This window comes from Molothrus ater, chromosome 17, assembly GCF_012460135.2.
Source record: "Molothrus ater isolate BHLD 08-10-18 breed brown headed cowbird chromosome 17, BPBGC_Mater_1.1, whole genome shotgun sequence".
NCBI lineage: Eukaryota > Metazoa > Chordata > Aves > Passeriformes > Icteridae > Molothrus > Molothrus ater.
This window is the reverse complement of record NC_050494.2, coordinates 8762792-8779956: the sequence shown is the minus strand read 5'-3', so window position 1 is coordinate 8779956 and position 17165 is coordinate 8762792.

Genomic DNA, 17165 nt, shown 5'->3' with positions numbered 1-17165 from the left:
GAACCCTGACAGAAAATTCCCCTCTGGGCTGGGGCAGCTGAGCCCTGCTCCTCCCTGTGCTGGGCTGGGCTGACAGGGGGTGTTAGTCCTGTGTTCTTTCATCTAAGATTTCTCCCAAACCTTCCTGAGGAAAAAAAAAAGATCATTTAAAACATCTACATCTATACAAATATATGTAAGGTTTGGTTCTTCAGCATCCTTGGGAAATGTGGTGTTTGAGCAAATCATCTGCTCCTGGAGTTGTTCTCAGCCTGAGCCAACAGCTGCGGGGGTGAGGATCCCTCTGCTGGCTCCAGCAATGTGTTGGTTACAGAGGTTTTCCAGAGAGCTTTGCTGCCTTTCCATTTTTTTTTTTTTTTTTTTTTTGAGTCTTACCATGTTTTATTTAGGAGATGTACTTACTATAAAGGATTTGTGAGCTAGAAGGGGATTTTTGCTGTCAAGAGCAGCATCACAAAGATTGGTTTTCTACAGCTCTCATACCTTATTCCCTTTGTGCTATTGGTAATTATGTAATGTTAAAAGAACCTTAAGAAGAAGATGTAGGAAGAAATAACCTCTGTTCCCCAAACCTACAGTTCTGAGTTAGAGAAACAACAGTGAGTGACAGGTGGCAAAAGACAGATGGGGAGAGGGCTAAAAGAGATCTCTAATTCTATCAGTTTAATGAGTTCTTTCCTTATCAGCTTCAGCCCTTGTCCAGGTCTGCTAAGTGGTTTTTCTTAGAGATAGAATCACTATGAATTAGTGTGTGGCAGCTCCTTTTGTTCCACAACTGAGCAGATTTTCCAGAGTTCAGTCTCTGAAGGGCTGAGCTGTCCCCAAAGCCTGGCTGCCAAAGGGAGCACTCAGAGCAGCTGAGCTCTACTGAGCATCCACCCTTGTGCAGGGCCAGGCTGGGGGGCCTCAGCTCTTCCTCCCAGCCAGGCCACAGCCTCAGGGGCTGCCTGCCAGGAATTCCCTGCCTGGGACTGCCCTGGGGTGGGCAGCCAGCCCTGGGAGCCAGGGCAGCCCCAGGAGCTCACCCCAAACCAAGTGTGTGTGGCTGCACCCACTCTGGAGCAGCAGCAATGCAGACTGACTGGGAATTACCTTCCACGAGCCCAGGAAACTGTTCTGGGGCAAATCCATCTTTCCTTTGTTTGCAAAGGTGTTTTCCATCTGGGAGTCTCGGGAGTTTTGTTGTTAATTGCAGATCTGTGAAAAGTCTCTCTTTCGGCCCGAGCGTTCGAAGAACGAGCCGGAGTCCTTCAGCTTTCAGTCTTGAAGTTGTTTATTATTTCTTATCTATAAAATTTTCCTCCTGTCCAGCCAAGGTCAGCTCAGCAGGGCAGCCACAAGCACTCTGACCACCCTCGGGGCAGTGTTGTCTTTTTATACTACAAACTACATATAACATATTTACAATTACTTTCCAATACCTACCACCTATGTTAGACAGTGAACTTCTATTCTAAACCAATCCCAAAGTGTCAACATCACAGCAGAAGATGGAGGCAGAGAAGAAGAAGAAGAAGAAGAAGAAGAAGAAGAAGAAGAAGAAGAAGAAGAAGAAGAAGAAGAAGAAGAAGAAGAAACTGGACATGCCCAAGTCCCTCCATCTTGTCCCCAAAACCCCCATTCTAAAAATCCCAACATCTACCTCTTCACCCGGTGATAATTTTATTATTACATTATTTAAACTTCTGTGACTTTCAGGTCCTCATACAAAGCTGGTAATTTGCTCCACAGGTCATAATCAAACCCCCAGGTGTTCTGGGCTGTGTGCCAGGGTCTCTGAGCCCCCCGGCAGGGCCCCAGCAGCTCTGGACACCCAGAGGGATGCACTGAGCCCCAACGTGGGAGAGCAGTGACTGCACTGAAGCAATCCTCACTTTTCTGCCCAAGGAAAGCAGTGGGGGAAGCCTCAGCTCCAGGGCTCTTGGGTAACCTCTAGAGCAAGGATCTCACTTGTCTCATTCTTCCCATCATGAAAATCTGTGTTGTTTGCACCTTGGACCACAGGAATACCAGGAGCTGACCTCCACTTGGGAAACTGGATAAACACTGAACCTCAATGTGCAACCATTTATGGAATTTAATTCTCACAAAGGCCACTTCCAGCAGCAAAGAGAAACCTTGAAACTAAAAGAGCCAAACAGCAGGTGGATCTTGTTTATTAGGCAAAGGTGCTTCTTTCTCCAGCATATTTTGAATTTTGTTGTGTTTTATAAATTACAGGTTTAAAATGTGACTACATTTATTCCTTCTTGTCTTGTCCAGAATATTTTCTCACTGATGAAAAAGCTGTCCCTTGCTTTGCTGCAGAAGTCAGGGGTTGAAGCCATGTTTTGCCTGGAAGACAGAGGCACACAGCACATTTCACATTTCACATTTATAAGGAGAGGTAGGACATGTGCCACTGAAGCAGGGACCCTTTGAGCCACACAGCTGAGAGCTGGGGCTTTTCTTTCTGATATTCATCCCTCCGGTGCTTGGGTGACAGCAGGAAAATTTATTTCAGTTTTGTAGCAGGAGCTGACAGAACTGATGCATTACTGTGTTAGGAGATTTAATACACACGAACAGGCACTGCTAGATCTGCACTGGATCTGATTAAATTAAATACTGTGGAGTCAGCCTCCTGAATTTCTGTTCACAAGTAACAAACAACGTGGAGGTGGGAACCTGCATTTTGTTATAGGCTCACCAATATGATGCTGTGATGAACCATTTATGAGCAAGCCTTATGAATAACTGGTTTACTCTGGGTTTGAATTTAAGGGCTCTGAGAGAAATTTAAGATTTTTCAGCTTCATGCAGCTACTGACCTGAACTCAACTGCTTAAAAGCCGTGTAGATTAGCTGAAAAGAATCTGAGCTACAGCAGCTACACAGGAAAAGAAGCACAGACTTAAACTCTGCAGAAATACACAGGCAGCTTCACTGAAAATATGCCAAGTTGATACAGATGTAGATAGATAGATAGATAGATAGATAGATAGATAGATAGATAGATAGATAGATAGATAAATATAAAATATATATGTATATAAATATATAGATAGATATATAAATATATAGATAAATATAGATAAAATATATAAATATATAGACTATTTATAATATATATTCTATATATAGAGAATATATATTAAATATATAGATTAAAATAAATATATATAAAATATAGATATTTAGATATATAGATAGATATATAAATACATAAATATATAGATACAGGTATAGACAGATATATAAATATATAGGTATGGATATATAGATATAGATATAGATATAGATAGCTATAGATATATAGAGACAGATTAGATAGATAGATAGATAGATAGATAGATAGATAGATAGATAGATAGATAAATATGGATATATACACTCACAAAAATTCTGTCAGTGCACCCCTATGTATTATTTTTGTGCACGGTTATTTTTAAGCATATTCAAATCTGTGGCAAATGAGTGTCTCGAACAGAAACTGTTTTCATTTGCAGCAGCACATGTGATGGCAGCAGTCACACGAGGCTGTCGGCTGACAAACCCCCCTGCACCTCCTGGGGAGCAAAGAGCTCTGCTGCTGCCTTTGAACCTGCACACCACATCAAGGGGGAGAGGAAAACAGCACGCCAAGGACCTCGATAAACATGGATTATCTTGTTTGCTGTGATCAGCCCAAAATGGCCCAGGCAGGCCTGCAGTTCCCCAGGACTGGAGTGCTTTGCCCTGTTTCTATAATGACACCTCCTCCCACAAGTGTCCCCACGAGTGTCCCAGGACTCTCATGACCTGGGGCCATCCTCAGACACCCCGGGAAGGCTCCACAAGTTTCAGTTCCTGAGCAGCTTTTGCAGCAGCCCAGCAGCGCCTGGAGCCAGAGGGGCTGGGGCTGTTTGGGCTTTGGCCCAGGGGGTGCTCACAGGGCCCCCCAGGCTCTCCATCCCCGCTCAGGGTGGGACTGGCAGGAGCACCAAACCCTCCACGGGAGCCCAGCACGGCTGGCAGGGCTCGGTGTCCTCCCCAAAACCACTTCCTTCTGCTCGTCAGCACATCCTGTGCGATTTCCTGCGCTGTTTTGTAAGAGCAGCACAAATGAAAGGATTCCTCATTTATAGAAAGCCTTTCTCTGTCTTTAGCAGCTTTTCTTTCAAATCTACTTACAAAATCCCTCTTTAAAGCATTTTTCTACCAGGTTTTCTTGTTTCTTTTCTTCTTTTTTTTTTCTCTTCTTTTCCCTTGGAATTCAGAGTATTTTCTCCACAGTCAAAATCCTTTTCCTCACTTTTTTCTGTTTTATTTTTTTTAATATAATTACTGTTCAGGTAGAAGCCCCAAGATCCACAATTTCTGTTACAAAACATATTTACAGCACAGCAAAGCTTTTAGGTCATGCACAGGAACCAATTTTTCACTGAAATCACTTACTGGTCATAATAACCACAAACATTGTTGGCTCTATTTCAAATAGAAATTAATTTCCTTTCCATCTTCATCCCAAAATCCACTGTGAAAAGCTAATGTATTCTGAGTCATTTGCAGGCACCATGCACCACTCCCACTGTGGTTGGGATGCCGCTCCCTCCCACAGGAACATAAACTGCTGACTCAAAGGCCCAACTTGAACACTGCTTTGATGGATCCTAAACTGAGATAAGTTGGAATTTTCTGGCAGAAATTTAACCTCCTATACACTCAATTAGATTATTTTAGTCTCAGTTAAATCGCCATCCACCTTCCATTGTGTGTTATAAACCCTCCAAACACCCTAAACCTTCTTTTTTTTTTTCTATTAATACACAAATTCAATCAATTTACCTCCCTGCTAGTCATGTTCATCAGGTTGCAGCTCTAAGGAGAGCCCAGCTGAGGCAAAGGCAGACTGTTTACACTCCACAATATTCCTCTGCTCACAACATGTTATTCTTCATGGCTTGTTGGCTTCTCTGCTCAGAGTCAAAGCCATTTACTCAGTCACTGTTGTTATTAAGAGCATTGCCCATGTAATAATCCCGAGGGTCCGTGAAGCACAGACAAATTCAAGGTTTGTTCACACCACGAGGATCCAACACGTTTGTTCCTCCTGACCCGCAGCGTTTGCTGTGATAATAATAGTTTCTGGTTACCACAGACTGCCACATCTTTACTACAAATTCCAGTTTCTGAAAACAAAATAAGAGCTGCCTTCGTGTGAGACTCGACAGGTTTGGTTCACATGACGTGGTGGAAACAACCCCAGCTCCCAGAGTTCATCCATGGGTTTGTACTGTTCCCCCTGTGTCTTTCACCTCGCCACATTTCAGCCATAATATCTGTGTTTTACCCACCCTGAGTATAATTTTCACCAGTGGCCACCTTGTTTTAACCTGCAGTCAGTTCTACCCTGAGGGCTGGAAGCAGGAGTGAACTGCAGGGTTTATTCTGGAACACTGCTGAGACTCCAAGGAACCTGTGTCAGGAGCAACAAGCTAAGTTCAACAGCAGCCTCTGTTTTACACAGCCTGTTCCAGAAGCTGTTGGCCTCACCCTGCCTGTCTCTGCTGTGATGACACCCTGCCTGTGCCTGTGTGACAGTGCCGTGCTCCAGAGCTGTGGTTGCTCGTGCTGGGATGGATTCAGGGCTCCCCAGCTGCTGTCCCTGCTGCAGGTGTGTGCCAGGCATGAGCAGAACTCCCTGAGCCCCAGGCTTAATGTGGGTGCTGACTTTGCACTCCTCAGTCAGCTAATTACTATTTGTGGCCTCAGTGAAATGAAGATTGAGTTATTTGGGATCTTCCCAGGCCTTTTACAACAATCCCGTGGTTAATGTTTGTGGAACCTTAGAATATGCATGATACTTTTTTAGCATCATACTTGTATAAACATATATGTATGATGCTAAAAAAACATATGTGAGTATATATATAAATATATAAAGATATATAAAGATATATAAATAAATAAATAAATATATGTATATATATAAATATATATATAAGATATATATATATATATAAATATATATATAAAGAATATATGTTTGGTTTTGGGTTGGTTTTTTTTTTCCTTTTTAGGATCCTTCAAAGCAGTATTGGGATTTCTTGAGCAGCAGATATGCAGTGGCCTCAGTGAAATGAAGATTGAGCTATCTGGGATCTTCCCAGGCCTTTTACAACGATCCCTTGGTTAATGTTTGTGGAAGCTTAGAATATGCATGATACTTTTTTAGCATCAAACATGTATAAAGATATGTATATGATGCTAAAAAAGCATATATATATATATATATATATATATATATATATATATATAGCATATTATAAAAAGCATAAATGTTTGTTTTTTGGGTTTTTTTTTTTCCTTTTTAGGATCCATCAAAGCAGTATTGGGATTTCTTGAGCAGCAGATATGCAGTGGCTCATACCCTCTTTGCTGTTTCCAGCCAGAAGCAAAGCACACACAAGGCAGCATCTCTGTGCTTTTCATACTTGGCAAGACCATGGCAGCCCCTCGTGGCTTTGACTCATGCCCTCAGCTCACAGTGCAGCTGGGATGGCCACTGGCAACCTCAGCACGGGGCAGGGATGGGAGCACAGCTCCAGGAATGCTGCCTGGCCCAGCTTCCCACTGCTCTGGGCTGGGGAGCTGTGCTGACTTGCTCTGCCCAGCACCTGCACACCCAGTTCCTGCCTTGGATTTCGGGCTGGTTTCAATTCCTGCCTTGGAGCCGAGGAGGGCTGTGGATCTCTCAGGGTGCACTTGACAAGCTGACATGGTCTGAGCTAGCCAAACAACCCCAGCCATGGCAGACTTTCCCTGTGGTCCCTGAACATTTCCAATCTTCTTGCTTCACTGGGAGTGAAACGATTCCCTGTCAATTGTGCTTCTGCTGCAGATATTCTGCTTCCACCCAGAGAGAGCTTTCCCCAGAACTTGAAAGCATGGCTCTTTCACCAACCAGATTGGACTTTGAATCTCATGAGTGGCAGGGACTAAGTACACTGTGCCTGTAATGCCCCATCTGTCTTCTCTGAAGTTGCATAGTGCACAGCCAGAGGACCTTTGGGCTCATGAAAGCTGAACTAAAAATAGTAATTACTGGGAAACAAAGGGGACAACCTGACCCTGCAGCTGGCAGCCTCAGTACAACAGCAGTGAGCTGTAATTGCCTGCATATTTCTGAACTACACTGGGGAGCAGCTTCCAGGAGCTTCCAAGGAAAGCTCCACACACAGCTCTGACAGATGGTTCCTCCTTGCAGGAGAGAGGCCTCTCCAATCCCCATCCCAAATACAGACTAGGCTCTCTGGAATATTGCAGCTCAACTACCAGCAAAACATCCCAAGTGGGCCAGACCTGACTCTATGCCCTGACAGCAGAGGATTTGAAGAGAGCAGTGAAGCTCTAAATTACCCTGATGAAATAAGACTGGGTCACTGTAAGAGTAAAGCCCTATGTGGTGGAAGAAATCCCAGTGTAGATCAGGGTCCTGTATTATTTGGCAGTGAATGGATGTCCTGCAGTTCTTGCAGAGAAAATGGCATAGCCCAAGAAATGACAAAGATTTGAGTTTGTGAGGGCTGAAGGACAGATCAGCATCAAAGCCACAAGTGTTGTCCATCTTCTGAGCCTGACAGCAATACTTTAATTCACTGGCTGAATTGAAGAAGCTATTGACACCCTAAATTAGCACTAATGTCAGTTAACCTCTTCTATCCACTCCCTTGGCCAGATGACCTTTGTATTTTATCATGTAGTTCATACCAGATAATTCAAAAAACCTCTGTCCTCATACACAAATATCATTTTTCCATCTTCTTCCTCTCTTTTTCTCCTTTAGGAGAAAAACACATTCCTTTGCAATATACAGGTGCAATAAAGATGACTTCAAGACAGAGAATCTCACACACATAGAGGATTATTGCTAAACCAAAAGCATCCCTCTGTCTAATCCAAAACAAGGTATATGATGTTTGCAGAGCCCACTGGTGAGAAAATGAAAACCTTGCTGGCCTCCCACACCTTTGTGGTGGAGAACAGTTACTTCCCAAGTCAAGCCCAGAACAGGTAAAGAGCAAAAGAAAGAGGCTGGGGTTGTCAGGCTGCTCAGAGCTGCAGAAGCCCAAAATCTCCTTGAAAGCTGAGATTCTGCTCTCAGGATCTAAGTTAACCATCACAGGATCTCTCACCAGGGATGCAGCTGCAGCAGTGAGAGGCAGGGCTAATGAATGCACCAGACTGGTTCAGACTATCCCAAAATGTGACTTTTCTGATGTTGTCTGCATGAGCAGAACCAGGAAGAGCAGAAATAAAAAAGACATTTCATTTTTCACAGTGTGTTCAAGTTAATCCACTGCTTTCCATGTGGGGACTCCCTCTAATCCAACCCACTACACTGAGGGAAAACATCCCAATGGTTATCCCAGACATCTGCATGGGGCAAAACCCTCTTGCCTGGCGTTAGAGAAGAAAAAGAAATTTGAAATGGAATTTTGAAGGAAAACACCCCAATGATTATCACAGACATCTGCATGGGGCAAAACCCTCTTGCCTGGTGTTAGAGAAGAAAAAGAAATTTGAAATGGAATTTTATACCACAATTCTATGGTCCTTTCTGCCAGGTTTGAGCACGAGTGGATCATTTAGCAGGACAAATTCAATCCAGACTGTGCCTGGGCACACAAGGAGGTTTCTATTGGATCAGCCAGGGCTCACAACACAACATTTGTGCTGGCTGCATGCCGGCAGCAGGGAGAAAGACAATATCTAATCTGGCATACAGCCTACCAATACAGACCTCATGTCATAACTTCTTGAACAATTTTGAATGGGATCAGTGCTTTGGGTTGTGTGGTCTAGGATTTTGTACCCAGGAGCCCTAAAGCCAGGTTTCCTGTTTTATCAAACTATGACCACTTCTTGCTGTGCATAAAATTTTCTTGTTATGAGAGACCCTCATCTCATTTGAGTGCTTTCTCTAATTCATGATAGTGCTGTACTCTCTAAAACATATATTCAGGGTGTCCCTCACAACAGCCTTTCCCAGTTGCTCCTGCAGATCTGTGTGTGTGTGTGTGTAATTGTGTGTAAATTTTGTAAAACAAACATCCCAGCTGTTTGCTCCACTGGGCCCATGGATGCCCACGGGCTGGGACTGCTTTGTGCAGTTCCTCCAGTGCTGCCCACACAGCCAGGGGAGCCGGCAGTGCTGGCCTCTGTCATGATCATTTCTGAAGAGCTGGGGTTGGAAAGGCTGAGCTTGCTCCCATTCCCGGAAGGTGCTGTTTTCTAAGAAAGCTGACAGAGTGCCAGGCTGTCATTCCCTGAGGAACTTGGAAGAATCTGCTCTCTGAGCAACATTTTACCTGCTGACACTTCTCATCCAGTCAGTTTTACCAGAGTAATCCTCCTAATTTACGGCCACAGGCTGGTGTTTGTGTAGTCTTTGGGAGAAAACTTATACTGGAAAAGTTGCTTATTTTAGAACCCACAGCCTCAAGGAAGATATTTTCCCCTAATCCTAAACTAAATGATATCATACTTGGCTAGTGCTGTAACCATGGTACTGCAGTTATTTATGACTCTGAAATTAATGCTATAGTTAGCAACACTGGAACAGGGTTTCTTCTATGCTACTGTCCAAGTGCTTTCCTCCCTCAGCCCAAGGCTGCACTGGAAAGCAAGACAGAATGTCTCCAAAGGGCCTTTAATTTGCAGTAAACAATGTCAGCCTCTGCTGATTTCCAAAACTTGGCAACACACGAGTGGATATGTACAAAGATGCGTCTTCTAAGCAAAACAAAGCACTTGGCTATGTTGTTATTGATCTTGTTTTGTGAGGAGATTTATTTGGGTTTTGTTTGTTTTTAGTTCTTAAAGTAAATGTTAATTTCTGTGAAAGGACCTGGAACTCCAGTGTGCAGAGCCAGGGCTGGAGGGAGGAGGGAGAGCTGGGCTGGACACTGCTCATCAGCTCCACATCAGGGAATCACCACGAGGGCAAAGAGGAGAGGTCAGCTCTTATGCCTGGGACACTCTGGAAATCACCTCCTGGAAATGGATAGCCTGGGTGTACAAAATATGTGTGTACAAAATCTGGGGACCAACCGACATTATTCCAGCCTGATCCCTCTGCAAAGAAATCCCAGAGAAAGTTGGGGAGAATCCAGCAAAGTAGAACAGAGGAAACACAGAAAACCACAAAATGCTGAATCCCTCCTGGTCAGAGATCAGGCAGTTCCCTGATTCCAGATCCCTGCCAGGAATACTCAGGGCCATATCCTGAGGGTCAGATGGCAGCCTGGGGACCCAGGCACCTCTCTCTGCTCTTGGAGGGGACTCGTGCCAGCAGCAGTAGCTCCTACATGCCTTACACAGTGCATCACCCCTCAGCCAGGGAATGAGGAGAGCCATAAAACAAAACTGCAATAAAAGCACTGAAATAGAAACAGAGAGGGCAAAATGCAAAAGGGAAAAAAAAAAAAAAAAAGGAAAGGAAAAGAAAACAAAGAAATGAGAGACAGAGCCAAGTGTGAAGATGTGATGGGATTGTGCTGTGGGATGCAAAGGCAGCTCATTCTCTGATCCACACCTGGGGGCTGTTGGAGTGAATTTGAGGGAAGGAAGCTCAGGTCACAGTGCAGGCAAGTGCCCATCCTCAGTGCCTGCTCTGGGACAGCAGCCTGAGCTGGGGATACAGCACAGCATGGCTGCTCACCTGTGCCACTACCATTTGATGTAAGGGTCTGACTTCATGTCACTCTGCTACCTGGATTTACCTTTTTATGCTGCCTCTGAACAGCAGCTAACAGAGCATTCTGGTTCTGCTTATGCCAAGAATAAGGAGGATCCAAGTCATTACCCTCAGTTGAGGATTTTCCAGACTCTCTGGCCTTGGGCCCAATCTGATTTACAAGTTGGTGGAAGAAAGTCTCAGAGCCTTCACTGAGAAGCAGATAAGGCATTCTGGGAAAATTTATTGGGTGAGAAAGTAGCATTTATTTGGGGTTTCAGTTTTATTTTGGTTTACAGTCTAAACTTCCAATTCCCAGAGCCACAATTCTCCCATTGCCTTCATGGGATTTATAGTGGAGTCACTTGACCGGGTTCTGCTATGTCTAACATGTTTCTTTATTTTTTCCTTTTTAAATTTTTTCTCCTTTTGACCACAGGCAGAGCAAATAAATCATCTGACATCGTGCCAGCAAACTGCCACAGGCACTTTGAGATTGGAGGAGTTTCTCCTGTCCCAAAAGAGCATTAAAAAAAAAACTGGCTGATAACTTGGATGGGGTTCAGGTATGCTTGTGCACATACCAGCAGTTAAACTTATTTCTTTTACTATCTTATCTGTCCATTTCTGGTTTTAAAGGGGAGGAAATTTGGCAGGCAAGTTACTCTTGGAATGCACTCAGTAAACCATGGGCAAGAGAAGTGAAGAGCACAAACAGAAATAACCATAGGTACAGCAGCTGGGAGCCTGACTGCTGGCTTCTATTCCTGGCTTTACCCATGACTCAGTTGGTGACCTCAGACAGCCACTTCACCCCTCCATTCTCCAGCTTTCTCACAGGCAAAATCACCCAGCCCACAGGTCACCCCAGCCAGAGGGACCCTGTGAATTCCAGATGGGGGGGTAAAAGCACTGAAATAGGAAAATTCCTTTTTTTTTTTTTTTTTTTCAGGAAAAGCCCCATCCTACTCCCTCAGCTGGCCCCAGAGCCCTCCACACACAGGATCAGGACGTGGTGCCTCCCTCCCTGAGGGGAGCTGGCAACTTTACCCGAGTGCATTTTGTGAAGGAAAAGCACTATAACAAAATGTTGCTAATTTTAGCGTGACAGCATACAACACATTCCTGCTCTGGACAGAGCTCTGCTATCAGCCAACTTAATTATCCAGTACCTTTGCCCAGCTTCTTCCTTATTAATTGTGCCCAAAGCACTCAGCAAGGCCAATTTGCTGCTTGCTCTCCATTTCTCCTTATGCAAGACCAATTCCTTGACAGCCTGGGCCGTGGGACTGCTGTGCTGGGCAGTTCCTGTGCCTTTCCCCCCCACCCAGCAGCTGCAAACAGGGCTCTGCACTTTGTTCCTGCAGCAGATTCCTGGGATGTTAATGCCAGGCACAGCCCCGCTCCGGGATGAGCAGTCCCATGGCTGGGGCAGGATGGAGCTGTGCTGCAAGAAAATTAAAAAAAAAATTTAAAAAAATAAAAGAAAAATTAAAAAAAAAAAAATTGAAAAACAGCCCAGAATTCACCCCTGGAAAAGCAGACTCTGGTTTTGCAGGAAAAGCTTCTCCCTGGTGCTTGGGAACCTCCTGCACTGCTTGGTCGGAGGGATGGAGGGGAATGGAGGGATGGAGGGGAATGGAGGGATGGAGGGGGATGGAGGGATGGAGGGGAATGGGGGGATGGAGGGGGATGGAGGGATGGAGGGGGATGGAGGGATGGAGGGGAATGGAGGGATGGAGGGGAATGGAGGGATGGAGGGGAATGGAGGGATGGAGGGGAATGGAGGGATGGAGGGGAATGGAGGGATGGAGGGGAATGGAGGGATGGAGGGGGATGGAGGGATGGAGGGGAATGGAGGGATGGAGGGGGATGGAGGGATGGAGGGGGATGGAGGGATGGAGGGGGATGGAGGGATGGAGGGGAATGGAGGGATGGAGGGGGATGGAGGGATGTCCCTCCATCCTCAAACCCGAGGCCTGTCCATGGGATGCAGCCAGGAGCATCTCAAGCACCAGCAGCAAAGCCGAAATAACACACAGAGAGCTCACGGACAGCCTGTGTGTGCATCGGGACCGGCAGCCGCACGGAGGCATCTGGATCTATCGAATTTCTGTATAAAAACAGGAAACTGCCCCTCCCTTCGCCACGGCAGAGGGAGAGCCGCGTGGCTCGCATCTGTCTGCCCGAGAAAAGGGGCGGGGAAGGAGCGAACTGCTCCCTTCCTCCTCCCTTCCTCTCCTCCCGGAGCGCGGCAGAAAGGGGATGATGCATCGGTCGGTTTGTTCCTGGGACAAGGAATTCTGTCCCCAGGACGGGCCTTAGAAAACAGCGAGAAGATTTCAGAGCTCAGACGAGACAGGCTCAGACCTCTCCTAACACCCATTTCCAGCAGGAGAAGCAGAGTGGGGGATTGGTACCGGCAGCAGGACAGGGGATGTCTCCCCAAAACAGCCTGGGAATTTCGGGTGGTTCAAGTTCAGTTTGGGCTTAGAGCAGCTGAACCCCAGTGTCACCTTATCTGAGGGCTTTAGTGACCTGCAGGAAATGAATCCTCACACACAAACCTGCCTGGCCTCCCCTCCTCCTCCTCCTCCTCCAGCCTCACAGCAGGGAAAGCCAAGACTGATTCAAGACTGAGCAAAAATAAACCCTTTCCCTTCAGAAACGGTGCTTCCCCCACTGAGCCAGGCTTTGTGAGGCCCGGGGAAGGCTCTCACTTCTGACACTTAATTCTACAGAGAAAACATCTTAAGAGAGCAGGGATGTCAAATAATACCTGGCCTCTGCCCCACATCCACTGCAGAAAGAAGAGGGGAAAGTGAGAAAATATCTATATTCCTGTCATTATTCCCCTGGACTGAGGGAAATTTACTATCATAACTTGGGAACTCATGTATTTTCTCAGGGCACAGCACCCTGCTCTCCTTTACTCATCATCTCACCAGGTCTGAGTGATGTAAGACACCAATATAAATCCTGCAGCTCCACTGTTTGCTCTGGCATTGCAGGCAATGCAAATCAGGCTGAAATCAAAGCCTTACCCATTTCAGTGTCAATGAAATCAATGAGAAATAGGGATTGTATGGTGTTAAACCAAAAACCACATTCAAACATCATTGCTCTACATGTCAAAGTTGTTCTCAGCTTAGCATAAAAGTGAGAAACCTCAAAATCATGACCAGCTTTTCCTGACAATGACTCCTGGACGTTGCTGTGTTCAAAAGGAAATATCAGGGTGATATTTGTTCACACACTCATAACCATCAGTTGCTTTTTCTGCTGTCTTGCAGTCAGCAGGTCATGAACTCTGTGTACCAAATGATTTAGAGATGAGGAAGCAATGGGGAGATGCTTTTCATGCAAGGAGAATAAAAAAGGGAGAATGTAGATTCTTCTGGGGGTAGATTGTACAGCTGAGAGTATCTTCATCTTCCCCTTTTGGGCAAAGAATTTTCTTTTCATGATAGACACTTGGCTTCTCAAACCTTCCCCTCAAATACACTCTTCTCATCTCTAAGCATCACTTTTCCCCTGCAGCCAAAGACTGGAGACCTCCCATGGGCTCTCCACACATCCTCAGGATCAGCTCCACCTGCTTGGGAAATGTTATACAGGGACCAGACCAAACCATGCTCATTTTTACAGCTGGAAGAGCTCCAAAGTGTCTCTCAATTCCTGTCTGTTCCAATCTGCTGTGAAAATTCCAAAACATCTGTGACTTTTTCAAATGTGGTCCAGCTTTTCCCGCTGTCCATCTTGTAGTCAAGGAAAGGACACATCTGCTCAGATCTCCCCTGCCTGGCTCAATTTCAGAGGAGTCCAACCACCTCAGTTTTGTCCTTATTGTCACCAGTTCTCTCTGACATACCTCATAATGAGTGTTCAGCCACCTCCCAAACACTGATGAGAGTTTGAGAGAAGGTCTGTAGGTCACTGAGAGGCTCAGGTGACAACTGTGCCCTCTGCCCCACATCCACTACAGAAAGAAGAGAGGAAAGTGAGAAAATATCTACATTCCTACTGTCATTATTCCCCTGGACTGAGGGAAATTTACTATCACAGGGATTTCAGTGCCCTCCAAGGCCCTATCAGAGCTGGGCACTCCCCAGCAGCAGAGCTGATAGCTTGCAGTGACTCCTTCAAGGGCAGCATCTTTACACCAGCACAGGCAGGCTTTGGGGCCTTTAGCCCCAACCTGGCACACCAGCACTGGCCCTTTTGGCCAAGATTTCTGCTAAGCTCCTTCTCCCTGCCCACCCCCTCCCAGCTTGGCACCAGAAAGCAAACAAAGAGCTCTGGGAGCTGCAGGATCTGCAGAGTCTGGCTTTCAGCAGGCTGGAGTCTCTGGGGGGACAGACCTGGGTGCCTGTGAGGGCACAAACCCTGACTGAAGCTTTTCCCACGGTTTGGGCATCAATCAGATGTCAGCTCCAGTGGATTCTCCAGTGTCTAATAAGGTCTGACAGCATGTGTTGTTTTTTCTCACAGCTGCAGCCCTGGCAGGGTCATTCTTTGCCCAGCTGTTTGTAATGGCAGGAGCTCAGTTCTAACCACTCTCAGTTTTTGATAGAACTGGCCAAAGGGTTAAAAAGATTTTGAAGAGAATAATTTTGAGGAACGTGAGTGGCCTGATATACAATGTGATTGCATAAGCTCTGTTACATTAGGAAATCAAAATAATCGACCCGTTTTGCTCTAAACGGGATAAAATTTAAAGACTGAATGCTGAGCCTGGTAGTGCAAAATCCTCTTTTAAACTTTGCTCCATGACCTCCAGACACACTCCAGAACTTCAAGTTGCTGCTTTATCGTCAGCAGCAACGTGAAGATTCAGTACAGGAGAGGCAATCTTTGCACTTCAGGTCCCTGCGGAAAAAACGTGGCCCCCACCAGAATGGCTCTTGAGTCAGGCTGCGAGCAGCCCTGGGGAGCCACAGAGATATGCAGGTTTGTAGCACACCTGATAGCCAAGGCAGGGACTGGGACTGGAAACGTGTCTCTGACATTCCACAGGAAGCTTTGAGGCCTTAACAGAGTAGAAAGGCTGTGAAGGCTGCACAGGTACTTCTCACAAGGAATAAATCAGCTGTGATGAGGCTGCACAGCTCAGACCAGGTATTCTGCAAACGCAGCTCCACCACTGAGATTCACAGGGTGGATTTATGCCCTGGAGCGGGGCTGGTCCCCAGAGCAGCTCTGCTTCCTGCACTCTCACGTGCCAGCTCTGTGCACACACAGGAGCATCACCTCAGCGTGTCCCCAGCTGCCCCCAGCACAGGAGCTGCACGTTCAGGGACAGGGTGAATGTGACCTTTACAATCTCAGCTCTGACAAGCACTTCCTGCAGGGTGACAGCACAGAGCTGCTCCTCCTCTGCTTCTCACATGGGCCTGTAGAAGATCAAGGACTGTTACTTCCTCAGAGCCCAGTGCCAGGAGCATCTCTTTTGGTCATTCCAGTTTGAACATGCTCTGCTGCTTGGAAAGCTTTAAAAAGCCCAGGTAGATGGTGGGGGAAAGGCTTTCCTGAAGCAAAACCTCGCTGAAGCCTTCATCCATCCAGCTTCATCACCTGCCAGCCTCTCAAGGGACACACAAGCTGAAAACACTCTGGAAGGGATCAGCCCATTCTGCTGCTGCAGCCAGGCTGATCCTGCAGAGCACTTTGGACATGGCATTGAGCAACTGTTGAAGGATTTCTCCAGCAAATTGTGCTTTGCAGACCCACTGGGAACCTTGCTGTATCTCAGTCCTGACACAGGCTGGCTCATCTCACATATTCATCAAAGGAGACCTCCTGCTCCTGAGCATCCTGCCTGGAGTTACTGGAGTTCTCCTTGAAGAGGAACAGCAGCTCTGCAGGTGCTGCTGTTGTGCTGTATTCACAGCTCCCTGCAGCCTATGGCAGAGCTCACCTCTGCTCACACAGCACCTTCCTAAAATCACAGAATCAGAACAAAACAGAATTGTTTGGGTTGGAAAAGCCCCCTAAGATCATCAAGTCCAACCATTACACCATGGCTGCCAAGCCCACCACTAAACCATGTCACCAAGTGCCACATCCACGGGGCTTTTAAATCCCCTCATGGATGGTGGCTCCACCACTGCTGGACAACCTTTTCTGTGAAGAAATTTTCCCTTATGTCCAACCTAAACCTCCCATGGTGCAACTTGAGGCTATTTCTTCTTGTCCTGTTGCTTGTCCCCAGGGAGAAGAGATCAATCCCCATCTGGCTACAATCTCAGGCAGATGTGGAGAGTGAGAAGGTCCTTCCTGAGCCTCCTTCTCTCCAGACTGAGGTCCCTCAGCTCCCTCAACAGCTCCTTGTGTTCCAGGCCCTTCCCCAGCTCCGTTCCCTTCTGTGGACACCTCCAGCCCTTCAATGTCACCTTTTCAACCAAACACCGGTTTTGAGGTGTTACCTCAGCAGTTCCCAGCACAGGGAGGGCAGTTGCTGTCCTGG